The sequence below is a fragment of the Malus domestica genome, chromosome 10, assembly GCF_042453785.1.
Source record: "Malus domestica chromosome 10, GDT2T_hap1".
NCBI lineage: Eukaryota > Viridiplantae > Streptophyta > Magnoliopsida > Rosales > Rosaceae > Malus > Malus domestica.
In genome coordinates, this window is record NC_091670.1 from 32528710 (window position 1) to 32547080 (window position 18371).

At 39.0% G+C, this 18371-nt stretch overlaps 1 long non-coding RNA gene across 1 annotated transcript; it reads right to left on the reverse strand.

Annotated features, from left to right (window-relative positions):
• Positions 1-9462: 9462 nt before the first annotated feature.
• LOC139188851 (uncharacterized) lies at positions 9463-11964 on the reverse strand. The gene is made up of 3 exons (XR_011572211.1): positions 11739-11964; positions 10240-10314; positions 9463-9794 (listed from the first exon to the last, which is right to left on the reverse strand). It is a non-coding gene; the product is annotated as an uncharacterized lncRNA (long non-coding RNA).
• Between the last annotated feature and the right edge of the window lie 6407 nt (positions 11965-18371).

An 18371-nucleotide genomic window follows, 5' to 3' on the forward strand; every position in this document is an offset into this window, starting at 1 on the left:
TTTCTAATCCCACCCAATCCCATATTATAATTATATTACTCCAATATTTTACCTCGACTTGTTTCAATTCTCCAAGCCACCACTATTTGGTTCAAAATTCAAGTAAGTTTTTTGGTATTAATCTAATCTCAATTAAATTATATTAGATATTGGTGGCGATTTTAGTCTATTATTGATATGTTTTATGTTTGTATAATCATTTTATCATTGAAATTTAGATGGAATTTTTGTTTATTGGTTGATTGGTATATGTTTTGTGTTTTTGGTTAAATGTGTAGTTTAGAAATAAGAAATATGGAAAGATTTTTCAAGCCAAAGCCAATAGCACCATCTACTTGTTCGGGTATTATTGATAAGATTTTTCATTAATCCCCCGCAATTGAGAAAAATCATTATCAGAACGCACAAAATGAATGTAAATATCATTTGCTTGGCATGTTTGAGTCCGAATGATTCATTTGTAGCTTTTGATAAAGAGAAGCTTGTCCGCCTTGCTCAGATGTATCCTAAAGATTTCATGGATCGAGATAGATTGGCACTTCAAGATCAACTTGATATTTACATTCATTTTGTGCATTCTGATAATGATTTTTCTCAATTGTGGGGGATTAATGAGCTTGCTAAGAAAATGGTGGAGAAAGGGTTGCATCGAACATTTGCATATGTATATTTGCTTGTTCAGTTGGCTTTGGTTTTACCGGTTGCAACCGCTTCAGTGGAGAGGGCATTTTCCGCTATGAATATCATTAAGGGTCCACTTCGCAACAAAATGGGAGATCAATGGTTGAGTGACAGCTTAGTTGTTTACATTGAGAAAGATGTTTTTTCATGTATTGGTAATGAAGCTATCATGGAACATTTTCAGACTATGAAACCTCGTTGTGGACGCTTGAATTAGGATTTTATAGCTTGTAATGTTGTTTTGCACATGATTTTTGAATGAAATGTATTATATTTAACATTTCAATGTTATTTTTGTCTATAAATTTTTTGACCTTTATTATTAGGACCCCCCGAATTTAAAATCCTGGATCCGCCACTGCTCATAGTTCATGTACAAAAATTAATATGGTAGGCAGGAACGCAATCACATTCCTTGCCGGAATTAGTCTCCCAATTAACAAAGTAAGAAGTTTCGTATGGACATATCCCTCTTTCTATTATTGCTCCTCTCCGTACATAGAAATTATCCTGAAAGTTAACATTAATCCACCTCCAAAAAGTAATACAACTCAAAATTCACAATCGATACAAACAAAAAATTAAAACCCAACTACATATAAGGCGGCGGTTACAAAAAAAGAATTCGGTCTTTAAATTCTCCAACAAGTAATCTTGTTATCATACCAAAAAGTTACAAACAGCATCTTCGCTAGCAACCAATGGAGACAACAAGAAGGGGATGTACCAGCAAAAACACTCTAATGCCCAAGTTAGCGATTATTAGAGATATGATTTCAATAAAATTAAGAGAGAAATTGTCTACCTTTTCTCACTTTTCAGGTGAGCAAGTTGAATTCTATCAATTAGTTTATAAACATTTCTACACATGCGTCGAAATGGTTGAAGGAAATACAAATATTACAGACAAACCAACTACATATCGGAAATTTTTACCATAAAAAGAAACTAAAAAGTTTAGAAATAAAAAGCGGCCAGCAAAAACCTAAACTCAAAACAAAATTAAAAAACTCGAACCCAAGGAAAAATCATCCGCATCATGCAACAGAATTTTGGAAAGAAAAAAAGAATTGAAAATCCACACTATCGCACCCACGAATAGAACCTACCATCAAAATACAAATTAAAAGAACTCAAACCCTAATGAAATTTTAAATAAACAAAAGACAGAGATGAAAAAAAAAAGAACAAGAAAACAAACAAACGTAGATTAATCTTTGAGCATCACACAAATGCAGGAAATATAAAAAATTTAGCAATTCTACCAAACTTAACCCTGCTGAGATTATGAAAAAAAAAAAGAATAATTTCAACCAAATCCGAAACGATTTATAACATCATTGAATGTATGATGGACACGTCAATAAAAATCCCAGTTTTATTCTCTGCTATTTATGAGAAGGATTTGTATAGGACATATAAAGTCGCGTTAGAGCAATGAATATATAAAGAAAGAAAAATATAATGAAACATTGACTTCAAGAAAAAAAATATTATAAGAATGAAATACATTGACAAGAAAAAGCTATCTAGGAATCAGAAAACACATACCTGCAAATATGCATGGCTTCTAATCTTTGGTATCCATGCTTTTGCTACGTCAATGTCACCGCATAGAGCAGCTGCATTCGAGGTTTTTTGGAGCTTCTTAATTTCTGAACTTTATCAAGCAAAGAAGCTCAAAAAAACCTCGAATGTTGCTGCTCTGGTGATTCCGTATGCTTGCTGCTCGATCTGGTGATTGTATACGATGGCTATGATACTTTGAGAGAGAGAGAGAGAGAGAGAGAGAGAGAGAGAGGGAGAGAGAGAGAGAGAGGGATCGGTATGAGAATTCCTCATGCCTTGTCCCTTGTTTATACTAATTAAAAAGGGAAACAGAAATACATACTTGCTCCCCATGTATATCTAGATTCTTTAGGCTATATTTTTGGAAGCGATTTATGGCCACGTTTTCCTTGTTAAAAAAGGATTTGATATCTTCTTAATTAGATAGGGTTTTTATTTACCCTAAATATATATAATTAAATTACCAATTAACCAACTGCAAAATGGTAACATTTTCCACACAAGATAGATACCAACGGACTTCTTTAAATTTTATTTTCGATTTGTGATTGTAGCTACAAGTTAAAAAATCGTGACATTTTCCACAAGAATCTCAATCTTTTTTCAATTTCGGATTCAAATGTTTGTTCTATGAATTTTCTGTTGGAAAATATTAGTATTTACGTATTATATTGTTTGGGTTTTCTTATAAGTTTAGTTTGGGCCTAGCCTGTTAGCATTAGGGTTAGACTTAGTTTATTATAAATAGAGTGCTTTGTTATTCATTAGAGAATAAGTTAGTCATAATGCATCAACATTCGGGGTTTTTTTAAGCTTCTTTGCTTGATTAAGTTCAGAAATTAAGAAGCTCCACAAAACCTCGAATGCAGCTGCTCTATGCGGTGACATTGACGTAGCAAAAACATGGATACCAAAGATTAGAAGCCATGCATATTTGCACGTATGTGTTTTCTGATTCCTAGATACCTTTTTTCTTGTCGATGTATTTGCTTCTTGTAATATTTTTTTTCTTGAAATCAATGTTTCATTATATTTTTCTTTCTTGATATATTCTGTGCTCTAACCGACTTTATATGTTCTATACAAACCCTTCTCAGAAATAGCAGAGCATATATCTGGGATTTTATTTTATATTTATGCGCTCATCACAGTTACAACAACAACAACAACAACAACAAAGCCTTTTCTCACTAAATGGGGTCGGCTCTATGAATCCTAGAACGCCATTGCGCTCGGTTTTGTGTCATGTCCTCCGTTAGATCCAAGTACTCTAAGTCTTTTTTAGGGTCTCTTCCAAAGTTTTCCTAGGTCTTCCTCTACCCCTTCGGCCCTGAACCTTTGTCCCGTAGTCACATCTTCGAATCGGAGCGTCAATAGGCCTTCTTTGCACATGTCCAAACCACCGTAACTTATTTTCTCTCATCTTTCCTTCAATTTCGGCTATTCCTACTTTACCTCGGATATCCTCATTCCTAATCTTATCCTTTCTCGTGTGCCCAGACATCCAACGAAGCATCCTCATCTCTGCTACACCCATTTTGTGTACGTGTTGATGCTTCACTGCCCAACATTCTGTGCCATACAACAGCACCGGCCTTATTGCCGTCCTATAAAATTTTCCCTTGAGCTTCAGTGGCCTACGACGGTCACACAACACGCCGGATGCACTCTTCCACTTCATCCATCCAGCTTGTATTCTATGGTTGAGATCTCCATCTAATTCTCCGTTCTTTTGCAAGATAGATCCTAGGTAGCGAAAACGGTCGCTCTTTGGTATTTCCTGATCTCCGATCCTCACCCCTAACTCATTTTGGCCTCCGTTTGCACTGAACTTGCACTCCATATATTCTGTCTTTGATCGGCTTAGGCGAAGACCTTTAGATTCCAACACTTCTCTCCAAAGGTTAAGTTTCGCATTTACCTATTCCTGAGTTTCATCTATCAACACTATATCGTTTGCGAAAAGCATACACCAAGGAATATCATCTTGAATATGTCCTGTTAACTCATCCATTACCAACACAAAAAGGTAAGGACTTAAGGATTGTTGATGCACAAAATCAGTGAGGGCTTCGGTACAACAGAAAGTATTAAGTTTGTGATCTTCGCTAGATTGCTCCGGTCATTAGTGTGGATAAGTATGTAAATGGATAGAGACAGGAAAGCAAACACAAGATGTACGTGGTTCACCCAGATTGGCTACGTCAACGGAGTAGAGGAGTTCTCATTAATTGTGAAGGGTTTACACAAGTACATAGGTTCAAGCTCTTCTTTAGTGAGTACAAGTGAATGATTTAGTACAAATGACATTAGGAAATATTGTGGGAGAATGATCTCGTAATCACGAAACTTCTAAGTACCGAAGTGTGGTATCGTCTTCACTTGCCTTATCTGTCTCATAGGTAGATGTGGCATCTTCTCTAGAAGTACTCTTCCTCCATCCAGGGGTGGTATCTTTAACTGGTAGAGATGCACAAGGTAATGTATCAATTTCACTTGAAGCTTACTTGTAGTTTCAGACTTGGTCAAGCGCGATGCAAACCATGTAGTAGGAGTCCCCCCAAGTCGCCGAGCTATGAGATCTGCTGAAAGAGGTGACAGACAAGGTAAGCAATCAGAGCTCCAAGCAATCAGTCCCAGATCAGAAGTTTGATTTCGAGTTCCGGCTGATTGTTCTCATTCTCCCTATCTTGCAGGCAGCATGAAGGATAAAGAAAAGAAAATAAGAAGAGGTGATATGAGATACTTTTGCTTTTGAAGAAGTAACTTTCCACAGGCTTATTCTTGAACTGGGCTGGAGGGTTTTCTGGTTTCCTCCAGAGTATAAGGCCGACTAAAGAATTTGAGGGTCAAAACAAGTCCATCAAATCTAGAGTACGTTCGACCCTGCTGATATGGGATACTTTTGCTGTTGACAAAGTAGTGGATGTATCGGCATGTGTTCTGTTACGCTTGTCTCCACATGCTTCCTTGTATCCTTCTCACTTGCCCTATCTGTTCCTTAGGCAGATGTGGTATCTTCTCTGGAAACATAAGATGTTGAAGATGAGTACTCGAGAGTAATGCCAGGTAAGTAATCAGGTAAGGGGTTCCAGGCAGTCAGTTCCTGACTGGAAGCTTGATTCCAAGTGCTGACTGATTGCTCTCTTTCTTCTTGTCTTGCAGGTAAGAACAAGGCCAAAGAAAAAGACAGGGAAAAAGCATGATATGGGATACTCTTGCTTTTAACCCTGATGATATGAGATATTCTTGCTCTGGTGTAGCTTGTTTGCAGAGGTATTATCGGGGGGAAAGAAAGCTGAGTATTTCGAGAGGCTTCGTTGGGAGTGCCTTATCAGATATGAGGAAGGGTTGAGCATTTTTGCAGGTCTTCCTGTTCGTTGAGGATGGAGGTCGACATATATAGGAGTCTCTCTAACAACAAGTAGTAATGTTATTCCTTTATCCTGCTTGGTCATAACACGGTAGTGGGAGCTGCCAGCTTCATGTGTTTTAACTCTGTCAGAGCACTTTGAAAAAGTGGTCTGTGGTATCTAGAAAGCTGATGTTGCGTGTGAAGATTATAGACAAGCTTTATCCAATGAGATCTGGCTCTCGAAGTTGAGAAAGCGGTGCCTCTTCGGTTTTCGAACAAGCAATCATGTGGGGGATATGGCTCTCAAGATTCGGAGAACGGTGCCTCTTCGATTTTTGAGAAAGCAATCCTGCTGGGAGTCTGGCTCTTGAGATTGGAATAGCAGTGTCTCTTCGATTTTTTAGAAAGTAATCATGTTGGGAGTCTAGCTCTTGAGATTTGAAAGGCGGTGCCTCTTCGATCTTGGAGTAAGCAATCTTGTTGGGAGTGTTTTCTCGAATGTGAGTAAATGTTGGGCATGTTTGCTAGTCTACCTTGCCACAGAGCACAGAGGTTGACACACAGGGACTTTCTATGGTTGAGATCTCCATCTAATTCTCCGTTCTTTTGCAAGATAGATCCTAGGTAGCGAAAACGATCGCTCTTTGGTATTTCCTGATCTCCGATCCTCACCCCTAACTCATTTTGGCCTTCATTTGCACTGAACTTGCACTCCATATATTCTGTCTTTGATCGGCTTAGGCGAAGACCTTTAGATTCCAACATTTCTCTCCAAAGGTTAAGCTTTGCATTTATCCCTTCCTGAGTTTCATCTATCAACACTATATCGTCTGCGAAAAGCATACACAAAGGAATATCATCTTGAATATGTCCTGTTAACTCATCCATTCCCAACGCAAAAAGGTAAGGACTTAAGGATGAGCCTTGATGTAATCCTACAGTTATGGAGAAGCTTTCAGTTTGTCCTTCATGAGTTCTTACGACAGTCTTTGCTCCTTCATACATATCTTTTATAGCTTGGATATATGCTACTCGTACTCCTTTCTTCTCTAAAATCCTCCAAAGAATGTCTCTTGGGACCCTATCATACGCTTTTTTCAAATCTATAAAGACCATGTGTAAATCCTTTTTCCCATCTCTATATCTTTCCATCAATCTTCGTAAGAGATAGATTGCTTCCATGGTTGAGCGCCCTGGCATGAACCCGAATTGGTTGTCCGAAACCCGTGTCTCTTGCCTCAATCTATGCTCAATGACTCTCTCCCAGAGCTTCATTGTATGACTCATTAGCTTAATACCCCTATAGTTCATGCAATTTTGTACGTCGCCCTTATTCTTGTAGATAAGCACCAAAGTGCTCTTTCGCCACTCATTTGGCATATTCTTCGTTTTCAAAATCATATTGAAAAGGTCAGTGAGCCATGCTATACATGTATCTCCCAAGACTTTCCACACTTTGATCGGTATATCGTCTGGCCCCACTGTTTTTCTATGCTTCATCTTCTTCAAAGCTACAACCACTTCTTCCTTCCTGATTCGACGATAAAATGAGTAGTTTCTACACTCTTCTGAGTTACTCAACTCCCCTAAAGAAGTACTCATTTCATGTCTTTCATTGAAAAAATTATGAAAATAACCTCTCCATCTCTCTTTGACCGCGTTCTCTGTAGCAAGAACCTTTCCATCCTCATCCTTGATGCACCTCACTTGGTTTAGGTCCCTTGTCTTCTTCTCCCTTGCTCTAGCTAGTTTATAGATATCCAACTCTCCTTCTTTGGTATCTAGTCACTTATACATATCGTCATAAGCCGCTAACTTAGCTTCTCTGACAGCTTTCTTTGCCTCTTGCTTCGCTCTTCTATACCTTTCACCATTTTCATCGGTCCTATCCTTGTATAAGGCTTTACAACATTCCTTCTTAGCCTTCACCTTTGTTTGTACCTCCTCATTCCACCACCAAGATTCCTTTTGGTGTGGAGCAAAGCCCTTGGACTCTCCTAATACCTCTTTTGCTACTTTTCGGATACAACTAGCCATGGAATCCCACCTTTGGCTAGCTTCCCCCTCTCTATCCCACACACACTGGGTAATTACTTTCTCTTTGAAAATGGCTTGTTTTTCTCCTTTTAGATTCCACCATTTAGTCCTTGGGCACTTCCAAGTCTTGTTCTTTTTTCTCACTCTTTTGATATGTACATCCATCACCAACAAGCGATGTTGATTAGCCAAGCTCTCCCCTGGTATAACTTTGCAATCCTTACAAGTTATACGATCTCATTTCCTCATTAGAAGAAAATCTATTTGTGTTTTTGACGACCTACTCTTGTAGGTGATCACATGTTCTTCTCTCTTCTTAAAGAAGTGTTGGCTAAGAAGAGATCATATGCCATTGCAAAATCCAAGATAGCTTCCCCATCCTCGTTTCTCTCCCCAAAACCATGGCCACCATGAAAACCTCCATAGTTGCCTGTCTCCCTGCCCACGTGTCCATTTAAATCTCCTCCTATAAATAACTTCTCCGTCTGAGCAATTCCTTGCACCAAGTCTCCAAGGTCTTCCCAAAATTTCTCCTTCGAACTCGTATCCAACCCTACTTGAGGTGCGTACGCACTAATCACATTGATGAGTTCTTGTCCTATTACAATCTTGATTGCCATGATTCTATCTCCTACCCTCTTGACATCTACAACATCTTGTGTCAAGATCTTGTCCACGATGATGCCAACACCGTTTCTTGTTCTATTTGTGCCCGAATACCAAAGTTTAAACCCTGAGTTTTCTAGATCTTTTGCCTTAAGACCAACCCACTTAGTTTCTTGTAGGCACATAATATTTATCCTTCTCCTCACCATAACTTCCACTACTTCCATAGATTTTCCCGTTAAGGTTCCTATATTCCACGTTCCTAAACGCATTATACTCTCTTGAACTCTACCCTTTTGTCCTAGCTTCTTCACCCTCCCCCATCTAATAGGATCAAAGTACTTCTTTTGTGTGTCCTGTGTAAAGTTGATAGGAGCATATGCTCCTAAACAACTTTGAGTGGAGTTGTTCGAAAAGAAGTTTCTATGGCCCCCTTGCTCATTTAACACTGCATCCAGGTGCCGATGGAGATACAGCGACCCTTGCTCACTTATCACTGTGCTCGGGCCACATAGCGCGCCACTTACGGTGACGCCCTAGCTTTAGCGCGATTTCGTTCTGGATTCATTTTCATAAGGATTCGACGTAACCGAGGAGTGCCGGCTGTCGACTACCTGACACCCTCCCCCTCCTCCTTTATCCGGGCTTGGAACCGGCAATGTAAGATAAACTTACATAGGCGGAGTTGTGCTCATCATACAGTTGATGTTATAAAATCGTTTCGGATTTGGTTGAAATAATTCCTTCTTTTTTTTATTTTTATAATCACATCAGGCCTGGGTTTGGTAGAATTGCTAAAGATTTTATACTTTCTGCATTTGTGTGATGGTCGAAGATTAATCTGTGTTTGTTTGTTTGATTTGTTTTTTGTTTTCATTTCTATCTTTTGTTTATTTAAACTTTCATAGGATTTGAGTTCTTTTAATTTGTATTTTGATGGTAGGTTTTATTCGTGGGGTGCGATTTGTGTGGATTTTCACTTCTTTTATTCTTTCCCAAATTCTGTTGCATGATGCGGATGATTTTATTCCTGGGTTCGAGTTTTTTTAACTTGGTTCTGAGTGTAGGATTTTGCTGGCCGCTTTTTCTTTCTAATTTAAGTTTCCTTTTGTGGGGCAAAATTTCTGATATGTAGTTTAAATTTATTATTATTTTCGTCTAGAAAGTTGGTTTGGCTGTAATATTTGTATTTCCTTCAATCATTTCGACGCATGTGTAGAACTGTTTATAAACTAATTGATAGAATTCAACTTGCTCACCTGAAAAGGGAGAGAAAGAGGTACACAATATCTCTCTTAATTTTACTGTAATTAATATCTCAAACAATTGCTAACTTGAACGTCGAAGTGTTTTTGCAGGTACATTCCCTTCTCGTTCTCTCCATTGGTTGCTAATAAAGATGATGTTCAGAACTTTCTAGTATAATAATGTGATCATCATCCTTCTTTTCAATATCAGATATTCTAGCCTTGATATCCAACAAGTAAAACTCTGCATGCCTGGGTCGGCAATGAGCCACCCTCACGCTTTGACTACTTGGAAATTTCTGCTACAGCATAAAGAGAAAAAGAATTAATATAAGAGCAAATAGGTAGGAATACAGTGCAAAATATTTAACTAATGCAGATCTTTACTACAGCTCCTGTTAAAATAGAAACCATAAACCAAATAAATGGACTGCCGATATAACAGGTTATGGTACAAAATAGAGTAAATTGTAGCAATGGTCACTCAACTAAAAATCCATTACATTGGTCCCTCAACTTAACAAAATGTGTAGCTAATGCTAATGAATTAAAGTTAATGGACCATTTCTCCAGTTGAATTAAAATTGAGGGACCAATGCTAATGAATTTTTAGTTGAGGGACCATAGTTGCACGTTTTGATGAGTTGAGAGACCAATAGTAATGAATTTTTAGTTGAGGGACCATTGCTCCAATTGAGTTAAAGTTAAGGGACCATAGCTACAATTTACTCTACAAAATATGACCTTTAAATAGGGAATTATCAATTTAGGGTGCTGATGCCTGCCAAGAATCTCGAGCTCCAGAGAAACAGAGCGCATCTGCATTACAGGACCACATGATTAGCAGTACAATTTCACAAACTAAACCCAACCCTCCATGTTAAGCAATAGAGGAGTTGATAGTATCTTCAAAGTAACAAAAAATCTGAACTGAGCATGCCAACAAATATTATGATTTCCAGATAACCAGGAAGGAAATATTATGTTCAAGAAATGCCTTAAAGATCTATCAACATCAAGCTATCGTAGGCGTAATGGCTCCTCAAAAAGAGGCAATATCTTATAAGGTACTCCAATATAGGAAAGCATAGCAGCGAGCACATTTGGCACATTGAGGATTAATCTCCAAATGACGTAGTTGACGACATATAGAATCAATCACATAGTCTACATTCGCTAGTACAACCTAAAAGACAATTAAATTGGAAAATTCACAGAACAAACCATTGAATCCGAAATTGAAATAGATTGAGATTCTTGTGAAAATGTCACGATTTTTTAACTTGTACTTACAATCACAAATCGAAAATAAAATTTAAGGAAGTCCATTGGTATCTATCATGTGGAAAATGTTACGATTATGAAGTTTGTTAATTGGTGATTTAATTACATATATTTAGGCTAAACAAAAACCCTATTTAATTCAGAAGATATCAATTCCATTTTTAACAAGGAAAACGTGGCCATCAATCGCTTCCAAAAATATAGGAATCCTAAAGTTACTTGGATATCAAGTATTTCTCTTTGCATTTTTAGTATAAATAAGGGGCAAGCTGATCCCTTTTCTCAGTCTCTCTCTCAACTTTTGGCTTACAACAATAAAACCCCATAAGCCTAAGTCAAAATATCCTAGCCATCGTATACAGTTACCGGATAGAGCAGCAGCCATACGGAATCACCGGAGCAGCAACATTCGAGGTTTTTTGGAGCTTCTCTGCTTGATTATGTTCAGAAATTAAGAAGCTCCACAAAAACTCGAGTGCAGCTGCTCTTTACGGTGACATTGACGTACGCAAAAGCCTGGATACCAATGCTAGGATGGGCAAATACCCATTGGTTATGGGTAAACTAATTGATAGAATTCAACTTGCTCACCTGAAAAGGGAGAGAAAAAGGTACACAATATCTCTGTTAATTTTACTGTAATTAATATCTCAAACAATCGTTAACTTGAACGTCGAAGTGTTTTTGCAGGTACATTCCCTTCTCGTTCTCTCCATTGGTTCCAAGAAACGATTTTATAACATCAACTGTATGATGAGCACATAAATATAAAATAAAATCCCAGTTATATTCTCTGCTATTTATGAGAAGGGTTTGTATAGAACATATAAAGTCGCGTTAGAGCACAGAATATATCAAGAAAGAAAAATATAATAAACATTGATTTCAAGAAAAAAAATATTACAAGAAGCAAATACATCGACAAGAAAAAAGGTATCTAGGAATCAGAAAACACATACCTGCAAATATGCATGGCTTCTAATCTTTGGTATCCATGCTTTTGCTACGTCAATGTCACCGCATAGAGCAGCTGCATTCGAGGTTTTGTGGAGCTTCTTAATTTCTGAACTTAATCAAGCAAAGAAGCTCAAAAAAACCTTGAATGTTGCTGCTCCGGTGATTCCGTTTGCTTGCTGCTCGATCTGGTGATTGTATACTAATACGATGGCTATGATATTTTGACAGAGAGAGAGAGAGGGATGAGTATGAGAATTCGTCATGCCTGGTCCGTTATTTATACTAACTAAAAAGGGAAACGGAAATACTTATTCCCCATGTAACTCGGAGATCTTTTAGGAATTCCTATATTTTTGGAAGCGATTGAAGGCCACGTTTTCCTCGTTAAAAAAGGATTTGATATCTTCTTAATTAGATAGGGTTTTTGTTTAGCCTAAATATATATAATTAAATCACCAATTAACCAACTTTATAATCGTAACATTTTCCACACAAGATAGATACCAATGGACTTCTTTAAATTTGATTTTCAATCTGTGATTGTAATTAGAACTTAAAAAATCGTGACAACTTCCACAAGAATCTCAATCTTTTTCAGTTTCGGATTCAATCGTTTGTTTTATGAATTTTCCAATTTAATTGTCTTGTAGGTTGTACTAGCGAATGAAGACTATGTGATTGATTCTACATGTCGTCAACTACGCTATTTGGAGATTAACCCTCATGTGCCAAATGTGCTCATTGTCTGCTTTCCTATATATGGAGTAGCTTTAAGATATTGCCTCTCTTTGAGGAGCTGGTGCGCCTACGATAGCTTGATGTTGATAGATCTTGAAGATCATACTTCCCTTCTGATTATCTGGAAAAAGTAATATTTGTTGGCATGCTCAGTTCAGGTTTTTTTTTTTTTTTTTTTCTGAAGATACTGTCAACTTGGGTTTAGTATGTGAGATTGTACTGCTAATGACTGTTGTGCCTTGGTCCGTTCATTAGTGCAGAAACGAAATTCAGATTACAACCTCACCAAATCACACTCAGTTGAACAGAATAAAATACAAGAAATAAAGACACTGAGAAATTTACGAGGTTCGGCAAAAACCTGCCTACGTCCCCGGAGAGATATTGCTCTTCACTATGAGAATAACAGTACAAGTACACATGAGTTAAATCAATATAACTCAATCCCGAATCCCTTGCATACCCACTCATAGAATTTTCCCAAAAGCCTCACTCTACCCCAAGAGTTCTTTCACTAGAATACTTTTCATTCTAACTCTCTTGATTTTCTCTCAACCCATGTTCAACCTTTCCCATGAGAGAGCCGAATGCTCTCCCCTTGGATGCTTCTATGATGCTTACACTCTCACTTTCTAAGCATTACTAAATGCACAAATATTGCATCTAGTTATAGGCATACACTAGCAACTATGCCAACAATCAAGACCAAAGAGTCTTAAGTTCACATGACATAATTATTACCTAGCCTACCTAGCACGCACCAAAGTCTATACCTAGTCTATAAAGTGCAACTTTTCTCCATTTGTCATTTAATGCATAGAAGAGAAAACATGCACAATAAAACATGCACAATTGTGTGCAAGCAAACACAAGGTCAAGTCTTGCTTCATCATGTCTTCAATTGTTGTCAACACATGACTCATAATTACTCACAAATGTATGAGCCAAACACAACAATAACGTGGTCCTGTAATGCAGATGCGCTCTGTTTCTCTGGAGCTCGAGATTATTGGCAGGCATCAGCACCCTGAATTGGCAATTAAAGGTCATATTTTGTACCGTACTTAGTTTCCTGTTATATCGTTAGTCCATTTATTTGGATTTTGGTTTCTATTTTAACGGGAGCTGTAGTAAAGAGCTGCATTAGTTAAATGTTTTGCACTGTATTCCTACCTATTTGCTGTTGTATTAATTCTTTTTCTCTTTGGCTGTAGCAGAAATTTCCAGGGAGTCAAAGCGTGAGGGTGGTTTATTGCCGACCCAGGCATGCAGAGTTTTATTTGTTGGATATCAAGGCTAGAATATCTGACGTGGAAAAGAAGGATGATGATGACATTATTATACTAAAAAGTTACAAACTGCATCTTCGCAAGCAACCAACGGAGAGAACGAGAAGGGGATGTACCTGCAAAGACACTCTGATGCTCAAGTTAGTGATTGTTTGAGATATTAACTACATATCAGAAAATTTTGACCACAAAAAGAAACAAAATATTAGAAATAACAAGCGGCCAGCAAAAACCTGAACTCAAAACAAAATTAAAAAACTCCAAACCAAGAATAAAACCATCCTCATCATATGCAACAGAATTTGAGAAAGAAAAAATGAACTGAAAATCCACACAAATCGCACCCCACGAATAAAACCTACCATCAAAAGTTAAAAGAACTCAAACCGCAATGATAGAGATGAAAAGAAAAACAAATTAAACAAACAAACGCAGATTTCTCTCTGAGCATTGCACAAATGCAGAAAGTATAAAATCTTTAGCAATTCTACCAAACTCAGGCCTGATGAGATTATCAAAACAAAAAAGAATAATTTCAACCAAATGCAAAACAATTTATAACATCGACTGTATATATGAACACATAAATATAAAAAATATAAAAAATAAAAAAGAAAAAAACCCCATGCCAGTAATATTCTCGGCTATTTATGAGAAGGAAAGGTTTGTATACATAGAATATATAAAGTCGCGTTAAGGCACAAAATTTATATAGAAAAAAAAATTATGAAACATTAATTTCGAGAAAAAAAAAATTACAAGAAGCAAATACATTAACAAGAAAAAAGCTATCTAGAAATCAGAAAACAAATACCTGCAAATATGCATGGCTTCTAAGCCTTGGTATCCATGCTTTTCCGTACGTCAATGTCACCGCAAAGAGCTGCTGCACTCGAGGTTTTGTTGAGCTTCTTAATTTCTGAACATAATCAAGCAAAGAAGCTCCAAAAAACCTCAAATGTTGCTGCTCCGGTGATTCCGTATGGCTGCTGCTCTATCCGGTAACTGTGTACGATGACTAGGATATTTTGACTTAGGCTTATAGGGTTTTATTATTGTAGGCCAAAAGTTGAGAGAGAGAGAGACAGAGAGATCGGCTTGTCCCTTATTTATACTAAAAAGGAAAGATAAATACTTGCTATCCAAGTAACTTTAGGATTCCTATATTTTTGGAAGCGATTGATGGCCATGTTTTCCTTGTTAAAAATGGATTTGATATCTTCTGAATTAGGTAGGGTTTTTGTATAGCCTAAATATATGTACTGAACCTAGTCAAGTGGACGCGATTGCTGTGAGCTATTTTCATAATCTTTTTCTTACATGTAGTCCCGGGAGGATTGAGGAGATAGTAGTTTGTTTGATGCTCGGATTTCGATGGAGGATGTACAGAGATTAATGCTTCCAATATCCGAGGAGGAGGTTAGGCATACAGTCTCCCAAATCCCAGTTGATAAGTCACCGGGACCGAATGGTTTTACTGGTAGTTTTTACCACGAATATTGGGATGTGATTGGTAAGGATGTTGTGGATATGGTGAAGGCGTTCTGGTTCTCTGGGAAACTATTGCAGAAAGTTAATCATACACACCTTGTATTAATTCCGAAGGTCTCTAGCCCACTTAGTATGTCCCAGTTGAGACGGATTTCCCTATGCAATGTGGTTTATTTGACTAATTGTAAGATCCCACATCGCCCAGGGGAGTGATCCTTATATGTATATTCTCATCCCTACCTAGCACGAGGCTTTTTGGGAGCTCACTGGCTTCGGGTTCCGTAGGAACTCCGAAGTTAAACGAGAAAAGGGCCAGAGCATTCCCAAGATGGGTGACCCACTGGGAAGTTTTGCTCGCGTAAGTTCCCAGAAACAAAACAATGAGGGCGTGGTCGGGACCCAAAGCGGACAATATCGTGCTACGGCGGAGTCGAGCCCAAGATGTGGTGGGGGCCCAAGCCGGGATGTGACAATTTGGTATCAGAGCTAATCCTTGGCCGGAAGGGTGCCGACGAGGACGTCGGGCCCCTAAAGGGGGTGGATTGTAAGATCCCACATCGCTCAGGGGAGTGATTCTTATATGTATATTCTCATCCCTACCTATCACGAGGCCTTTTGAGAGCTCACTGGTTTCGGGTTCCGTAGGAACTCTGAAGTTAAACGAGAAAAAGGCCAGAGCATTCCCAAAAAGGATAACCCACTAGGAAGTTCTGCTCACGTGAGTTCCCAGAAACAAAACCGTGAGGGCGTGGTCGAGGCCCAAAACAGACAATACCGTGCTACGGCGGAGTCGAGCCCGGGATGTGGTGAGGGCCTGGGCCAGGATGTGACACTAATCGTATCGTATGAAGATGGATATGCTGCATCTCATTAGTGCCAATCAATCAGTGTTTGTGGCGGGGAGACAAATATATTGGTGGTGCATGAGATCTTGCATTCTCTAAATCAACAAAGTGATGGTGATGACACTTTTGTTGCTATGAAGTTGGATATGGCGAATGCTTATTATGACATCCCGACTCGGGGTCCACCATATCTTAGGCTCGACTCCACCGTATTATGATATTGTCCGCTTTGGACCCCGACCACGCCCTCACAGTTTTGTTTCTGGGAACTCACACGAGAACTTCCCAGTGGGTCACCCATCCTAGGATTGCTCTCGCTTAACTTCGGAGTTCCTAAGGAATCCGAAGCCAATGAGCTCCCAAAATACCTCATGCTATATGGAGGTGGGCATATACATATAAGGCATAGATGATCCACTCACCTGGGCAATGTGAGATCTAACAATCCACACCTCTTAGGGGCCCGACATCCTCGTCAGCACACTTCCGGCTAGGGATTGGCTCTGATACCAAATTGTCACATCCTGGCCCGAGGTCCACCACATCCCGGCCTCGACTCCACCGTAACACAATATTGTCCGCTTTGGGCCCCGACCACACCCTCACGATTTTGTTTCTGGAAACTCACACGAGAACTTCCCAGTGGGTCACCCATCCTGGGATTGCTCTTGTTGTGATCTCGCTGAACTTCAGAGTTTCTAAGGAATCCAAAGCCAGTGAGCTCCCAAAAGGCCTCATGTTATATGGAGGTGGGCATGTACATATAAGGCATAGAGGATTCACTCACCTGGGTGATGTGGGATCTAACACTTATGATCGAGTGAAGTGGAGCTTTTTGTTAACAATAATGAAAGCTCTGGGCTTTCCACCGGAATTATGTCAACGTGTTGCGGAATGTATTACTACAGTCCCTTACAGTGTGTTAATCAATGGTGCATCTACTAGGAAGTTCTTGTGTGAGTTCCCAGAAATAAAACCGTGAGGGCGTGGTCGGAGCCCAAAGCGGACAATATTGTGCTACGGTGGAGTCAAGCCCAAGATGTGGTAGGGGCCCAGGCCGAGATGTGACAACTATTACAAAGTTTTTGTGGCGGGTAAATAAAGATAGAGGCGGCATGCACTGGATATCTTGGAATAAAATGAAACGTCATAAGAGGTTTGGAGGATTAGGGTTTAGGGATTTATTGGCCTTTAATCTTGCTTACCTTGTGAAGATTGGGTGGAAACTCTTGCATAATCCAGATACTTTGCTGGGTAAAATTCTTAAAGAAAAATATTTCCTGGATCGATTGTTTATGAAGGCTAAGTTAGGAAAACGTTCATCTTGATGATGGAAGGGGATCACGCAGAGGAGAAAGATCTTGGAGAGAGGTCTACATTGGCGGGTGGGTGATGGTAGGAGTATTCATATAAGCCATGACCTTTAGATTCCTAGGCCTCATAATAATAAAGTCCGCTCAAAGCACATTGATATGCCTATGATGGTGAGTGATTTGATTGCCCCGGAAGGGGTGCGTGGAATGGGGGATTTGGTTCACTGATGTTTTGCTGAAGATGAGTGTATGATTATACTTAGGATGCCAGTAAGTTTAGAAGGGTGTGAGGATAGAGTTATATGGCATTATACTAAGAATGGAGACTATACAGTGCGAACGGGATATGGGTTGCTATCGAAATGCAGGAAAATGGGGAATTTGGAAGGCGAGGAACGAGAGAGAGTAATCGGCAGGATAGGGCTGAATATTGCTGGCGAGACATCTGGAGGTTGGTGGTACCGAATAAGCTAAAGTTCTTTATTTGGCGCTGTTGTAATGCTTCATTAGCAGTGCGAGTAAATCTTATTAGGCGGCATATGCGGGTGGATAATATGCGTGTGATATGTGGTATGGCGGATGAGATGGAGCACCATTTGCTTTTTTAATGTCAGTTCAGTCGGGTGATGTGGTATTGCTGCTCTTTACAACTTGACATTGTGGCTTTGGAGGGACGGGATTTCCAAGAAAATTGGCAGCGACTGTGGGCTCGGTTCCGTGATGAGGGTAAAAGAGAAGAGTTGTTGCAGGAATGTGTTTATCTTTTGTGGAGAATCTGGAAATCCTGAAATGATATGGTCTTTAAAGGTGTTTTGGTTAACCCCATGAAGATGGTGAACCTTAGCAACTCTTAGAATTTCGTGCTTGCTAGGGTGTGGAGAAGGCTGCCGTGGATGGTGGTGTGGCTGGGGGTGATATGTATTTTGCGGGACAACCGGTGGAAGAGACCAGCTTTTTGG